General features: G+C 46.9%; 1 long non-coding RNA gene across 2 annotated transcripts; it reads right to left on the reverse strand.

Moving 5' to 3' along the window:
• Window positions 1-9,465: 9,465 nt before the first annotated feature.
• Window positions 9,466-12,413, reverse strand: LOC113956324. Of its 2 annotated transcripts, none has more exons than XR_003530808.1 (3): window positions 12,297-12,413; window positions 10,980-11,092; window positions 9,466-9,634 (listed from the first exon to the last, which is right to left on the reverse strand). It is a non-coding gene; the product is annotated as an uncharacterized LOC113956324 (long non-coding RNA). The 2 variants fall into 2 exon arrangements; XR_003530809.1 differs by lacking the exon at window positions 9,466-9,634 and adding an exon at window positions 9,641-9,771.
• Between the last annotated feature and the right edge of the window lie 393 nt (window positions 12,414-12,806).

Genomic DNA, 12,806 nt, shown 5'->3' on the forward strand with positions numbered 1-12,806 from the left:
ATTTGCTGTAAAGGGAAAGGTTTTTATACACAATGGGGAAACAGATCATAATTTCCTTATATGTCAGCAGAGTGAATAATCACATAAAATAAAATTAAAAAAAAAACCCCACACCATTTTTCTGCACCTGAAAAAATAGAATACTGCTGTGGGATTCCTGCAGGAAGCATATGACTTAGGCTTAAATCTGAGTAAATCAGATTTTGCTCAGCTCAGCTTCAGAGCATCCAAAGAAAAACTGTGCAGCTCTTCTGTTCCACAAAAACACAGCTTTTCCTCCATTTAATTTTTGGACTAACAAAAGGGGAAAATTGCATGAGTCAGAAGTAAATTGCTATAGTATGAAATAATTTTTATTAAAGTCACTCACCCCAACTATTTTAATTTGGCTTTCTTAAGTGCGTACAGAGAAACTTTATCCAACCTTGATGCTCTGGTGTCTCAGGGATTATATATCAAGCTCATTTTAAATCACAGATTTAACACATCATGTGTTAGCTTTCAACAGCTGATAAATGTTATGGGTTTCCTAATGATCCTGCAGAATTGGAACCACCAATCAACTGGTTCTCCAACTGTTGTTTGACTATGTGGCATTAAAAGCTAAATATTTTATTAACAAAAGGAAAACAAATCTTAAATTGAAATAAAATACTCAACCCAAGAGCCCAACTGCATAGAGTTCAATCTCAAATCCAATTTGTGCTCCTAGCTATCTCCAGAATACACAAATTGGGCAGTTTTGGCAATTAGAAAAGTTTTCTAGCAACATCCTAAAGGTGGATGACATTCAATTACCTGCTGGAAGTCCTACCTGCTACAATCTAAGGATGTCTTTTTAAAAGGAAAATAATTATAGCAAGAGAGTTTCAGAAGCTGAAATAATAAAATATTACGGTTTGCTAGGAGCAAGTACCATCACTTTGGGCAATACTGAATCAAAACACCTTTCAAGCATAAAATGCTGAAACTGAATGGAAATAACTGTAGAACTATAGATTCAGTGGTTGTGAGGGAGTTCTGGAGGCCTCTTGCCCACCCTCCTGCTCCAAGACCGACTACTGACAACTCTACATTAGGTCAGATGTGGCTTTGCTAGACACATTTTGAAAAACCTCCAAAGACAGAGGCTGAGCTCCCTCAGTACAACCTGTTCCAGTGCTGTATTACACTCCTCATGAAATTATGATTTTTTCTGCTGTCCCTCCCAAGCTGTAGACTGGCCACTGCCCTCTCTTACTGCCCTATGCTCCTAAGAAGGGTTTGTTTCTATCATGTTTATCATTGCTTGTCAAGGAGTTGGGGGCAACTGCTCAATTTCTCCTTTAACTCCCTTTTGCCAGACTAAATGAGCCCAGAAGCACAGGACGTCCATGACCATGGTAATGGAAACGTATTTTGATACTGGGGACCTAAAGAAGCCCAGGCATGTAGTTCCCATACGGAATACAGCAGGCAAATATCAGTTTAATGCATGGTCAGAAGTAGGTCCTGCAGTCCTTTGGAGACCTGCCCAGGATGGAAACCTCCGACAGGAAGAAAAAAATTGCACAGCCTTTTCAGCAGAGAAACAGTGAGGTTGGTTCATGGAGAAAAGAACAGAAGGGTTTGACAGGGCCATCACCTCTGGAGAAATTGCCTCCTGCCGAAACTTTCACTCCTCTGAAAGCATCTCAGTCCAATTAGCTTGTAATTTAATCTCCTGTGTTTCATCTCAGGGTTTTTCAGCTGCTCTGGGTTTTATTTGCACATATGTGGTTTGTAGTTAGAGGGATGCCAACTCTCTCTCTGTGAGGACTAAGAACCAGCTGAATGTTAGGCTGGTGTGGGCAAGCACCTGCAGTACAATAAATGCATCCCCTGATTTTCTAAAACTCCCTCTTTCATTCCCTGCTCTTTCCTCTTCCCTCATTAATTTTTCCCTATTTCTTCTTCTTCTTCTTTCTTTTTTTTTTCTTTTTTGGCTTTCTGCTCCTCTTTTAAAAACAAACACCTCTTTTTCCCCATTCTTGGTTTCTTTCCCCGTCCTCTCTTCTCCCTTCCTTCACAGCTGTGCAGTGGGTCTTGATGCCAAATGTGTGAACCCATGCAGCTCACATCCCAACTGCATTTATAAACTAAAGGAAAAACCCCCACTCTCTGCAGCGGGTCTGTTAAGCCAAGGTGGATTTGTAAGGAAGATATACGAGAGCCAGTGACAGAAAGCACTTGCTACATGGGCACAAAACATCGCCAACAAGGGAAGGGCAGCCAGCATTCCAGGTTTCTGGGGACATGCTCTCTATCTCCACCACGGTGGTATTTGTAGGTTGTAGCACATTTGTCTATAATTTACAGATGTCAGGCAGCCTGACTGGGGCAGCCGCTCTTACCAGGCAAAGCAGATGTCCAGAAATCCTGGCATATCCATTGACCATGGGAACATCTGTGCTGTAGGGTCAGAACAGTCAGACAGAGATTCCCTGGAAGCCACGGGGGACCCTCGTCTGTGGCAGTAACATCAGCTACTGCGTGACCCCATCACAGAGGGTCTGTAGGGCACATCCCTGTGCTCCTGCAGGCTTTTGCAGCCATAACAAGCAGACAGTGTCAGGGCAAAATAGGGGACTGAGGAGATTTTATCTGTGCTAGAGGCTTTCCATGTTGCTGTGGATGTCACTGCATTTTTGATGCCTGGATTTGTTCGTTTCAGCAGGGACATTGTGTTCCCTTTCTGCTTTTCCACTCAGGTCATCAGCAGTGATGCCAAGAATTTCTTTGTGTCCCTTAGGCCCAGCAGAGACCTGATCTTCAGTTGCATGTCCCCTGAGCCATGAGGGAAACCTGCAGCACAGTAGGGAAGTACATGACCTTCCTTCTTTTTTCTGGACTGAAAATAAGCAAGTTTATTCATATAGATCAGAGGCCTTTTTAACCATTGTGGAGGAAGAATCAGGCCCTAAGCCTAATTTTTACAAAGTACCGAGTAATTGAACAGGAAGGACATGATGCCAAATTCTCCAATTTGCTGTCAGAGACAGTGGAACGAATTCTTCCTTCTCCAGTGTTCCAGCAGCAGCAGCCCCTGTGTGGCAGGATCCTCACTGCCCTCTCAGTCCCTGCACGAAGCACTCTCCCACTGCTAAAGCCAGAAGGTCTTGGTCTGGAGAAGCTGGGATCAGCAAGGATTCCTCATCCCCATCCTGCAAGGGTGTTTTCAGTTTTGGCTGGAAACACAGGGCTGCCAGACCTGGGGGGATTAGGGTATAAAAATCCCAGCACTGGTACTAACACCACATTTACAGGATCTAAGGCAGGTCTGTCCATAAGGCACAGTGACACATTTACCTAAAGGGGAGAGCAAAGGAGGGGAATGAATGCATCTCCCTGTTTCCCTAAAAGAGTCATGGTATTGATGGTGACATCCTTACTACCAGATATCACCTTCCCTGGGGAACCAAGCAGCCAGGAATAGCACTTCACCATACAGCTGACATCAGAGAGGGATCAATCTCTGCCTCAGACTTCCTAAATCCAGCAGCCTTGATCATCACAATGACTGTCACTGGAGAAGGTGGGAGACAGGCCTCAGCAAGGGTTAGAGGATGCTCTTTCAGCCTCACCAAGTGTTGCCACATGTATCTCATGCTGTCAATAGGCCACAGACCCAGTGCATTACAAGGTACAGGCTCTGGGTTAGACACACGTCCAGGAGAGAGAGAGACTGATCTGGTCATCTGATGCTGCTCCCTCTTCCATGATCTCATTACTGGCATCTGTCAGCACCATACTCCTGGGAAACCCCTCGCTGATAAAAGGTCTCCACTCCCATCAGGGACACAGTGCTGCTCACACTTCCTGGGCCAGACATGGGGAAATCCAGCCTCCTCGGATACATGGGTTTCCATGTTTGGTCTTCTACCGCAGTAAGAGACTGTGTCTCCATAAGGGAGCACTGAAGGGAGCCTGGGTGGTTCTTCTCATGTTGAGGTGCTCCCAAGTATCCCCGAAATCAGGGAGAGCTAAAACAAACAGCTTCTCTGGTTGGAGACCAGCATGCTCCTCTTTTCTTACCTGGACCTTGCAGACAGGCAGGATGCTCTTCTCTTGACAAGGGGGGTTCAAGCCTGACCCACCTAAAAATCTCTTTTAACTAGCTTAAAGAAAAGGCTGTATTTATTATAGATACAACTATTTGTATTGGATATAAAAAACGATATGCAACTTTGCCAATGTGGAAATGTTGGGCATGACTTCACCCAATTTTTTCTCTCTGATTTTAATATCCTGCAATTTTTAATTCTCTCAAACTTTTGGAATAAGAGGGAGTGGTTATCCTGCATAGTGTCCCCAGGGTTTTGGACAGCCTTTTCTGCAGCATATTTGGGGCTCCTTAGAGGAAAAGTGACAAATGAAGAAAACCAACTCAACCAGGGCTTTCAGAAAAATGGATCTGAAATTAAAAGCCACTCTTGACGACTTTATATTAATAAATAGTCCCTTCCCTTCCTAGTCCCAAGGAAGAGCTCTTTCCTACATGGGAATGCAGCTTTCTGTGTCACAAGCAGAACATCCGAAATTAGCCGAGGGGTTTGAAGTCTTTGCCAGCAGTGCTCAAACAGCATTACCTCCTGGCAGGGTGCCCCTGGGCCCTCTCTGTCCCTGTTGGGGAGCCACAGCTGGCAGTGGCTGTTAACCCTTGAGGCCATCACCCGATACCCCAGACAACACAGAAAGTGATGGGGAGCTTTGGAGCCATCCCTGCCCAGTGTGCCTTGGGGAGAATTGCAACCAGGCTGAAGGCTGTGTGGAAAAGCTGACAGCTCCTGATGTTTTGGAGAGGAGTCCACAGACATGCCAGGTCCCATGAGGCCACACCAGAGCTACATATTCCTGCTGCAGTTGCAGAGACCTGAGAGGAGAAGGAGGCTTGTGCTGTACCAAGTGCTTTAGAGATACAGCACATGCAAATAGTGCAGGGAATTTGTCATCCCGGAAGAGTTTAGCATCCAGGAGGAACTTATAAGTACTGCTGGGATCTCAGCTCCACTTGGCTTTTTTTCTTAAGGACAATGACTCCCCACAAGCAACATAACTTGAGTTATTAAGTATGTCCTTAACAACAATTAGAGATTGAAGGAGCAGTGGGAATACCTTTGCAAGGATCTAGTTGGGATCCCTGCTCTCCAGTTGCCTTGGCTCAATCACTGTGCCTGTCTGCCTTGAGGGAGAGAGTCCCCATCTGGGACTCTTTCCTTGACTCCTGGGCTCAGTAGGACACAAGGGCTGACTGCCATGTGCAGTTTCCCTCCCTGCTTTTTCTCTTTTTCTTGATTTCTGTTCAATAATACTAAATATTATCTCATCCCAGGAACTGATTTCATCCCACGCTTGACTTCACATCTCAGGCCCAGGAGAACCTCTGCTTGTCTCAGAGCTCATCAGAAATCCATGATTCTCTCGGATGCCTAATAACAAAACGTCTGCCTCCATCTTGTTCCCTGACCAGACATTTCCTCATGCATAGAGGTGAAATCCTCCCTCCAAAATGCATCTTTACGAAATAAACTTCCAATGCCACTAACTCCTAAACCCTCTGTGCCACTGTTTCCCCCAGCCTTGGTGTCCTCCTCTGATGTCTCCTTCTTTCACTGCCATAGTCACAGAGGGCTAGTGGAGGTGTTGGCCCCACACTGCCAGAAAGGCAGGTGGGCTGACATACACCCTTCTCAGTCCCACTCCTGTCTCCTTTTTCCACTCTCATCACAGTGACAGGTTGATCTGGTATGGGTGGGCTGGGAGACAGCAGCACAGACAGGAGACCCAGACAGCCCATTCAGGAGCACAGCTGTAGGGCAAGAAGCAAGAAGATTCCTGAAGAGTGTCAAAGCTGCAGGGGAACTGCAACCACAACTGGGAAACACAAGTGAACTTGCATAAATCATTCCACATGCCACATTTATTCCTCCAGTGCTCATAGAAATGGCAGAGCCCAGCTACCCTTTGGAGTTTATTGGATTGCTGCTGGGCTAACGAGATTCATGGAAAAATTAAAAATTGATCAGATGACCTAAAAACATTGTATTCTGGTGAAAAAAAAAAAAAAGTTGGTTTCAAGTAATTTTGCAAGTTGGAAAAGTATTTTTTTGAACCGTACTTGAGGTCGTTGAACACGTATTGTTTTGCAGCTGGAGCAGGGTGACAGGCAGTCACTGCACTCTTGAAATGGAAGTGAAACACTTCAGTCGCGCTCACTGGAATCTTTCTTCGGGTTTACAGCTGGAAAAATGGTTCTGTGATTGTGTCTTTTCATGGCAACTCATGACAGATTTATTATTCTTTTCTTTGATACCCTGGCAAATTTCACAGGGAAAGAAAACCACACTCTGCCGAGCTCTGGCTACACGCGCTTGGGGGCTAGACATTGTTTGGCAGGGAGGGCTGCAGTGTGTACAGCTAAAACAAGGGCTACCCCAAGCCCAGTTGTGTAATTGCCTGTTTAACACAAACAGTCCTATTAACAGTCAACACTCAGAGCAACTGTAGCTGCTCCAGTCCCCAGCAATGACATCTTGGAGTCTGGATGCAAGCGTCCCCACCAGGCACTGCCTACCTACACCAGGGTCTGGATCTACTGCTGGTTTTGCAAAGCAGAGCCAGCATGGGGTCCCCTTCAGCAGCCCATGCAGAGGCAGAGCATCATTTAGGTTGCTCTGTGGGCACTGGACCATCTCTAGGAGACTTAGGGGCTGATCCTACCCATACAGAGCAGCTGGACACCAGGAAGGCTATGAAATGGTATCACCTTCCTCTGTTTGGGCAACAACAGTATAACACTATACTGTCTTCATTTGCTTAAAAAGAAAACTCTATCTGAATGTTACTGGGAGAGTGAGATAATGGCTGTGTTCATATCCTTTCCTGCAGAGCTTGTTGCCACTGCTGAGGCAGTTGGGTCTGGGGGATGGACCTCATCTCTCTCCTGACATTGAGCACCATGAGCAAACCGGACACTTAATGTTAAACCTCTAAATTCAGACCAAAGCTCTTATGTAGTCCCAGCACATATCATCCCTAGTCTCAACCAGGGATTAAACTCTGGCAAGAGGTTTCAGTGGTTGACAGCTTGCTCTCCCACACACAGTGAGCCAAGGTTGGCTTAGGAGGACAGGCAAAGGTTTGCAAAGTGCCTTGGGGTGAGAAGCACCAGCAGACTTGGTGTGTCCCCTACAATGGCCACAGGCCTCTGCGGTGAGGAGGTGGATGTCCCTGGAGCAAGCTGTAGGACCTGTACCCATCATGATTTTGACAAGGATTTACAACCATGATTTACAACAGGGATTGCCTCTGGTAGAAAAACTGGGCATTATTAGCAATACAGTAAAAAAACCCTGGAAGTCTCTGAGCATCAGGGCAGGGCACAAGAGAGTCAGGGTTCTGGGTACTTCGAAGAGGTCTTTTCCTGTGGGGTCAGGTGCCTTTTGAAAATTAAGGCATTGACTTTCATTTGCCTCTAATCCTGAGTGACTTGCTTGGGGTCAATTTTGGTTTGATCTGCTGGAAGGGACAGGCAAGTTGGGACTTGCTCTGTTCAGTCTTACTCATCTGGCATCTCGCTATCGCACTTCTCTCCTGGCCGGACCAGCTGTTCCCTACAATCAGTCCCACTGAGATAGTAAAACGAGCTAAATGTGCTGTTCCCAGTGTGTCCTTCCAGCCCACAAACAACCTTATGCCTTCCACGAGTCATGGAGGGAAGTCCCTGAGCAGGATGCAGATTCCCCTTGGGGCCTCTGAGACATGTGGGGAATTATCAAATGCAGAAATGAAGTTTTCAAAACTTATCCTCATCACTGGGTATCAGTGCAGACCCAACTGTAAGGAAACCAAACCTCACCGTGGTATGGATGTGCTGTCTGGAGTCTGTCTTGCCTTTTGTCCTACTCTGCCCCTCACTTTCCCAGAAGGTGAAGGATGTCTGGACCAGGTGGCCTTCTGTGACAGCACACCAGTCACTAAACTCTCACCTACAGAGAGGAAAGGAAACCTGTGAGAAACCCAAAGAGAGCAGATTTCCATCTTCTCCCTACAGGAGGGGGAAGAAAAGTGTGTCCAGGCATGATCCTCCAGCCCAGGCTGCCTTGTTCCAGGGATGTTGCACAGGATTTTGCACTGAGCAAAGACCAAGCAAAAGCCTTGCAGGACATATTGTGCTCCACTTTCTTCCCTGTCCACAGCACCAGAAGCGGCTAAAACCACAAGGAAGCTAAAAGGCAAAGATGCAGGTTGTGCCCTCTCCTGGGAAGCCTCCTGGAGAAGATGGGCCATGGCAATGCCACTGGGAACCAAGGAAGGAATACACTGCAAATCACAGTGGTTTCAAAAAGAGGTTGAGGTTTCAGATTAGTCTTGGCTAGAAATTCCTGCAGAAGGGCTGTGCTGACTCAGCCTCTCTATGATGTGACTACAAAAGCACCAAACAAAAGGCCACATCATGGATGTAGCTGCATCTGCTTTGATGATTTTGCCAGCACAACTGCAGTGATGAGGAGAGGGACTTTTTCCTCAGTCTTAACCTAAGCTCGTCAGTCTAGTCTTATGCTCTAAATTAAAAGAAGGTTTGTGGTTAAAGTTGAAGGAATTTGCCTTGTTTAGTCTAGAAAAGGAGGCTAAAATGCCAAAAGATAATAATCTTCCAACATATAAAATGTTGCTGTAAAGCTAGAGGTGGTCAGTTGTTGTCCCTCAGCTCCTGACAGAAGGAAAAGATGTAATTGGAGTAATATCCAGCAAAAGTGACTCAAGTTAGACATGACAAGTAACTAGAAAAAGATTTAAACACCAGACAATAAAACTGGAGATTAAGTTACTGAAAAAAGCTGCAGACTCCCCATCTCCAAAGGTTTTTAATAAAAGATGAGACTGACTTTGACCAGGAGTAGTATGGAAATACTTGTTCCTTACTTGGCAAAGGAAGTCTCCATAACTTCTAGCCTTATTTCAGCCAGAAGTGCTGTTTTAGGGGTTGAACATGGGCAAAGAGATGGACAAAATTAAAAGATAAAGTTACTTTCTTTCTAAAGTTACAGTGATTGGGAAATCACTGCCCACAAGAGCAAATCACTCTGTGAAATGTTGCATCCCAACATTTCATGCTCTGCTTAGTTCCCATCTCCTGTGTTGCAATTATGTGTATTGGTCAGTCCCTCACCCTGCCTTTTTGTCCTCTCCTCTTTCCTAAGCCCTGGCCATGCTTTCCCAAGGATCAGGGCTGCTACATGTTATTTAATAGGTATTTTTAGCACACGTATCTCTATGGCATCTCCTTCTACCTAACAAAGCTGAAGTCAGGACCTGGTCCTGCTGCGATATGAACCTGTGGTTCTCAAGAGGGGGGGCATGAGCTGCTGAGCTGCGCTTTCCAGACTACACAGACTACTGAAACTTCAGAGCCAGTGATTTATTGATGCTTCCTGAAGCCTGCAGATATGGCAGTGACCTCGTGTTGGAGGCAGGGGCCAGCTGACTTTTCAAGGTGCTCATGCTCAAAACAGGTGGATGAAATTCCTCCTCATCCCAGCAGGAATAACTGTAAGCATTGAGCCTGTTTCAAAGTGGCGTCCAATGACCTCCTGGTAGCCAAGTGCTGAACCAGCTGAAAAGGTCAATAGCATATCAGCCAGAACAGCTGGATCTAATAGAAAATGAGTCAAGATGATACATAGCTGGCATTGCAGGAATAACAGATGTCATCTGGGTTGATTGTACCAGCGTGTTGATGTGCTAAAACAACTGAAAAGAGACTCACATGACCACAGCATACCACCCTCTTCCCATCCACTGAAACTGAGATGACCCACAGATGTTACACACAGATTTTCTGGTGACCAGATTTCCACACACAACAGATACAAGGCAGATCTCACGGCAAAGCATGGTCTTGGGAAGGGCCGTTTGCAACGAGGGATATGGAGATGGAGCAACTAGCAAGGCAATGAATATAACCCACAGTTTTGATTTATATTAGGACTCTGCAGTTTTCAGTCCCAAACAACACCACTGCTGCCATCTTGGACCAGGCATGCCCAAACCTCACATTTGCCATTTCACCTACTCTGCTGCAGTTGAAGAGAGGATGATATTTGCAGCTTTAAAAATAATAATAGTAATAAAAAGCAGCTGCTTAGCTTAGAGCATCTTTTATTGCCCAAATTAAAGGAGGCTCATGGGGGAAAGATGAGGAATCAGGTTGCAGGGAGTGGGGCTGTGGGCACTGCAATGCTGCACTGGCAGCATCTTGCTACCAGAGCTGTAAAAGGGATTAAGTTAACAAATATAAAAAGAAAAAGAAGGCTAAAATAGGAGACTAAAATAAGAATCAGAATCCCTCTGGTAAACTGCTGAGGTTTGCTCCCCGCTGTAGAGAGCCAGTTGTGCTGGGGGGAGTGAGCTATTTTCTAGAGATGTGCTGGAAATAGCACGGGGTAGTCAGGGAGCAGCAGAGGGTGAGCATCAGCAAGGGACCCTGTGGACCACCAAAAGCTTTCCCATTAGGTTGGGCATGCCAGTGTATACTGGGAGGATGCAGCAGAGACCAGGCAGGATGGGAAGAGATGGGATAAGGAAGGCAGTGGGCTCAGTGCTGCTGCTTCAAGGCTCCACTCTCAGCAAAACCACCATGCTTCAGAGCAAGGAACCGAGTCCTGAGCCTTGGTGTGCCTCTCAGGGAGACACAGCTGAGTGCAGGGGGGTGCTGGCCCAAAAGCAAGGGGCTTCTTGCAGCCCTGTGTCTGATGGCACTACCCCAGCACCACCTCCCAGCCACTCCGGCCCCCCAGCATGCAGACGGTGATGAGCAGCCAGTTGTCTGGTAAAGCAATTACTGCCAGGCCCAACGTGCTGCTGCTAGTGCAGAAATTGAATTTTGAAGCAGTCAGCAGCAATTCCCCAGGGAGCACCAGCGGGTGGATAGGGAACAGCAGGAAGGAGGTTTCTCTTACCAGGCTTCAATCCTCAGTTGGATGTGCTGAAATTAGACACTAAGCCTTGAACTCAAATCCTCTGATCTTCCCTTTTGTGTTCAGCACTGCTCTTGGTTTTTCCCTTATAAAACCTGTTTGTTGAAGCCACACAAGATACCTCCTTGGTATCTCAATCATTTGTGCTGAATTTTGAGATGACTCTGCCTCTTGCAGAGGGCATGGCAGGAAGGTGCTGGACATCAGGTAAGTCAGAAAAAACCATGAAGGAGACTGGGGCTAAGAAAATATGCTAAGTAAAAAATGCTTTCCCATGTGGTAGAAAGGGGTCACAAAAGAAAAAAGCATCAAACTTAATTCCCTGGTTAAATCATTGTTAAATCTGAGAAATCACTACCAAACCCCAGAGTTTTATTTTGCTACATTTTTTTTCTCCCAGGGTCTGCAGACTGGCACGTAGAGCACTACCTTGTAAATGAGTAACCATTCCTTATGGAGGTATTTACAATAGAGACATATGAAGAAGTGCTGGTTGCTAGAAGGGTTTTGATGAGATCAAATGAAGCAGATGATTTCAAGCCTTGTGCCTGTCTGGATGAGAACACCAGGAGGAGGATGGCACAGGAAAGCCTTTGTGTGTCTCAAAGAGGGAGGGCAGGAAGGGAGGGAGACACGGAGTTTCCATACTGTGCCCTTTCCTGTGGGCAGTAGGTTACATGTGGTGCTTGTCCTGGTGATGCACTGTAAAAATCCTTAGGGTAGACCTTTTCTGGCCCTTCAGTATGTTTGCCACTGAGCCTTCCTGAGTGTTGGTCCCTCAGTGTAAGAAAGCACATGGTCAAGTCTGGGAAATAAAATCCCTGAGTGTCTCACCTGCTCTAAAGCTCCGTGTTTCCAAAGCTCAGCGGGGACTGTAAGCAGATGAGGTGAGCCCACACCAGGTCCCAGACTCACGTTAGGACTGTGTAGTTTTTTCTGTGGCTACAGCACCCTCCTTTGTAATAAACATGGGTAGAGCCCTCCCCAGATCTTCGTTCACGAAGCCTAGCCATGATGATGACAGCACCCTCCTACACCAGCTGCAAGCTCTGGGCCCCAAAAGTCAGACCGAGCACAGGAAAGGCAGCACAGCAGTGCCACGGGGCAGTGGCACACACACAGTGCTTCACTGCACAGGCAGTGTACTCACTGTCTTCCTCCCCCAGACCTGAAGCACAACCTTCAGCCTCAGCCTTGAGGCAACGGCCAGTGAAGCGGGGAGGGGAAGAGTATCTCTCCCATACTTCTTTGCTTTCCTACAGGACCCCTCACTTTGTGCATGAGCTCTTGTCCACCCACTTGCAGTAGCCGGGGAAGAAGAGATGCCCCAGGCGAGGTCTCCATCCCTAGGGTGGCAGCGACAGTGCCGTGTAGTACTCAGGAGGGCCACTGGAGGTCTGTGTGCATTTGCTTTCTCCTGCTCACTGCACAGCGCTGCACGGTGTGGGATAAACCCCACTCGTATAGAATAACAATATTCTGAGTTGGAAGGTACCCACAAGGATCATCGAGTCCAGCTCTTAAGTGAGTTGCCCACATGGGGATCAAACCCACAACCTTGGTACTATCAGCACCAGGCTTTAACCAACTGAGCTAATCTCAGGGTCCTGCCTTGGCCTGGCCAGCACAGAACATCCACCTTCCTGGGCCAGCCCGGGTACCCATGGGGTGGCTCTGCTGCCCTCTGAACATCCCAGGGCAGCCTCAGCCAAACAACCTTTGGCTCCGTTGTGGGGCAAAACTCCAAGAGCAAAACCCGAATATGGGGAGGGTTAGCTCGTCTGACTCCTCTCTGCCCAGGAGGCACCT

The sequence above is a fragment of the Corapipo altera genome, unplaced genomic scaffold (genome assembly GCF_003945725.1).
Source record: "Corapipo altera isolate COAL_440 unplaced genomic scaffold, ASM394572v1 95, whole genome shotgun sequence".
Classification (NCBI taxonomy): Eukaryota; Metazoa; Chordata; class Aves; order Passeriformes; family Pipridae; genus Corapipo; species Corapipo altera.